This window comes from Belonocnema kinseyi, chromosome 1, assembly GCF_010883055.1.
Source record: "Belonocnema kinseyi isolate 2016_QV_RU_SX_M_011 chromosome 1, B_treatae_v1, whole genome shotgun sequence".
Taxonomy (NCBI): domain Eukaryota; kingdom Metazoa; phylum Arthropoda; class Insecta; order Hymenoptera; family Cynipidae; genus Belonocnema; species Belonocnema kinseyi.
Window position 1 is genome coordinate 45,244,313 of NC_046657.1, and position 3,922 is coordinate 45,248,234.

Sequence of the window (3,922 nt, forward strand, 5' to 3'; positions counted from 1 at the left end):
GAAAATGATTATGATGTGTTACATGCCATGGTAAATTTGCAAAAAACCGCCAAGAATTTTTATTTGTTAATATTGGTGGAGACAATATTATGGTGGCAGAGAATAGGAATGATTATAATTATACTATAGAGAACATTTAAAAAAATAACAATTTATATAAAACTATAAAAATCAATTTAGTACCAACAGTTGAAAATAAATGCAATGATATTGTTTCAAAGTGGGAAAATAAAAGATACATTATTGAGTCAGTTGCTTACAGTTTTAAATTGGACATTAATTGTATTCACAATTGGAACACCAACTTACTCAAAACATCCACCACTGTAATTTTGTGATTGTGAATTCTCTTTCGTTAAAAGAGCTTTGCTCGATAATTGGAGCACACCTACGGAACGCAACTGATAGCAATCATACTCCGCGCTTGGTCTTTGCATTTCTCCCGCATTCGTACACAGACCTTTTTAAATCAAAGGTCAACGGACCAACAACCGTAATTTTGTGATTTTGAACTCTCTTTTGTTAAAGCTCTTTCGGCTTTAACGAACACATTCTCATCACGTATCTCGTGCTGCGCACTCGATTTTGTCCAACATGCCAACTTTTCTACATTATACACAACACTTTTATATAAAATATAATACATTTTTTACGTAATTTGCCTGGGATTGCTTATTAAAAAATTGCAAAATACAGAGCAAATTGTATTCATTATGATTATTTTTATATTTGTTTCTTATTTTGCTTCAAATTGTATTCTAAGCTTCGCTGAAAAACGTATCATTTCAATAAATGTCTATAATTACAATTCATAATATGCATAAAAATTGATTGATACTAATTTTTATTTCCTTGTTTTTATCATTTTTTATTTTTGATCTTGTTTTTTACGATTACATAAAAACTACTGCGCATCTGCATAGGGTCTAATACAGCAACCTATATAGGGTCCTATGTCTTCTTTCATCTTTTCTGTACTTCTTCCAAAAATTTAATTTTTAATCTTATTTTTTACGATTAAAAGAAAGTCTACTTGTCCTATCGAAAAATGATTAATAATAAATGTATAGATCTTTTTAGGTGAACAACTTTTGTCTGCTAATTTTAGTTTATACCTTGTGTCGTTTTTTACGACTAAAACAAAAACTACGTGTCCTATCGAAAAGTGATTCATTATAAATTTGTAGTTCTTTCCAGGGCGCGCAATTTTATCTTTTTCATTTTTTTTCGTATCTTGCATAGTTTTACCAAAAAATTGAATTTTTTGATTTTTCATTATTTTTGGTACGATCAAATTCGAAATTTTCAACTTTTCGACCAAATTAGAAAGTCTGTTATCATAGTCTTGTAGGGCTTTCAAAAAGGAACGTTTTTCTTGTCTTGACTTTTTTCCATATCACACATTGTTTGGCTTAAATAGTTCATTTTATTTATTTTTTTTTGGATTTCGAAAATGCTGTAACTCTATTTTCTATTTATAGAAAAAAGTCATGGGGATAATTGTTTGAGTTTCTGAGTATATTAACAAACGTACATAGAATTTTGAAATCTTGAAAAAATGTGGTTTCAAAAGTTTTTGGCACGATCAAATTTTGAATTTTGAACTTTTCGACCAAATTAAAAAAGCTATTATCATAGTCTTGTAGGGCTTTCAAAAAGGAACGTTTTTCTTTTCTTGAATTTTTTTCATATCATACGTTGTTTGGCTTAAAATTTTCATTTTAGTTTGTTCTTTTGGATTTAAAAAATGCTCTAACTATGATAATTTTTCTTTTTATAGAAAAAAGTCATTAGAATAAATTGTTTGAGTTTCTGAGTAATATGAATAAACGTACATAGAATTTTAATATCTTGAAAAAATGTGGTTTCAAAAATTTTTGGTATGATCAAATTTTGAATTTTTAACTTTTCGACCAAATCAAAAAAGTTGTTATGGTCATGTTGTAGGTCTTTCAAAAATGAACGTTTTTCTTTTCTTGACTTTTTTTCATATCATGCGTTGTTTGGCCTAAAATGTTCATTTTAGTTTGTTTTTTTGGATCTTGAAAATGCTTTAATTCTGATAATTTTCTTTTTATAGAAAAAAGTGATAGAAATAAATTGTTTGTATTTCTGAGTACTATGAATAACCGTTTATAGAATTATGAAGTCTTCAAAAAATGTGGGTTCAAAAATGTTGAAAACGCGCTTACTTTTTGAATTTTGATCCAAAATATCTGGTTTACGAACTTGTTCTTTCTTTTTAGGTTTTAAAAAAGTGTACTAAAACAGAATCCAATCTGATCAATTTTTCTAAAGTTATGGTGCCTACAGAATATAGACTACAGACAGACAAACACCTTCGTAAAAATCTTTTTTTGCTGACTCAGTGGGTCTCAAAACGTGTAGATTTGATGAAAACCGACAAGTGAAATTTTACATAAAACCAATACCTTCTCATTAGGATGAGAATGTAATCAAATATTTATTGCTTTAAGAACTGTTTTTAATGACACAGTTTTTTCTTTTAACAACAAATTTTATAAACAATTATCAAGTTGTCCAATGGGATCTCCTTTATCTTTCATATTATTAATCTTGGTTATGGAAGATGAGGAAAAAAGAGCCTTATCAAAATTATATTTCAAACCGATTCTTTATAAACGTTATATTAATGACGTATTTACAATTGTACCCACTAATAAGATAACAGAATTTGTAAGTGTCTTTAAGGTATTCACGAAATATATAATCGTTCCATTGTAGAAAAAAAGAATTGGCTAAAAAACTACAATAAGACAAATATAAAAGTCACCCTATCATACACCCGAGGTCTTTTGGAATGATTAAGGATGTCCTTAAAAAATTTCAATATAAACGTTTCCTTGAAAAATGACCACACTTTAGAAAAATTATTACCTAATAAAAAGGATTCTGATAAAATAAAAAATTTGGCGAATATAATTTATTTTATTAAATACACTGGTTGTAATAAACTCTACATTGGTGATATACGCAGGAGATTAAAAAGCAGAATTGATGAGCATAAAAGAGATTGCAGAATTGGATATTTAAATACAGGTTTTTAAAAATATTCATGGAAATCTAATCACCTTTTTAATTTTGATAACATTAAAATTTTGGCTAGAAAAAACAATACTTTTAAAAAACATACAGTCGTCGCTATTTATCTTTCCGCCGATGAGACGGTAGGGGAGTAATTTTCCTGGAAACGATGTTTCCCCACTCTCGAGCCTTGAAAGACCTAAACCATTGACGGCAACGTCAAGAGCGAGCGGAACAATTCTCGGATGCCGAGCCGTCGCGATCGTAGTGGGGGAAGAGCTCGAACGAAAGTTAGGGGAAGCAGCAAGGTAAGTAGCTTCGACTGTATCATCGAATCAATTTATATCAACAAATATGTGAAAAATTTAATAAATTTAAAAACCGAAATAATGAATATAAATCAAAATTTAGAAATACATTATGAATTAACTTCTCATTTTAAGTCTTGCCAGTGAATTTAGTAATATTTTACTCTCAAGATTTGGCGCGCCTTTTCATTAGCGGTTTTTTAAATTTTTTCTCCTTGTTACCTCTACCATTATTGTCCTTCATGTCAGTTTGACTTGTATCATCCGTCTGTAAACATCACAGCCGTTTATAAGGGACCGTCCATAAAGAACGTCCGCTAATTTTTTATAAAACTAGAGTGACCCCTCCCTTATGTCACACATGGTCACATTTTTACTAACCACCCGCTTCAAAAAGACGTCACAAATTTAATAAGCCCCCCTCCTTGAAATTTCAGTACTATTGTGACTTATTCATAATTTCAATAGTAAAATATATTATCATGTTCAATTAATTTAAGAAAATAAATATAAATCATATTAATTTTTTTAGTAATGAAAAAAAATTCGGACCGTCCGAAAATTGAAAA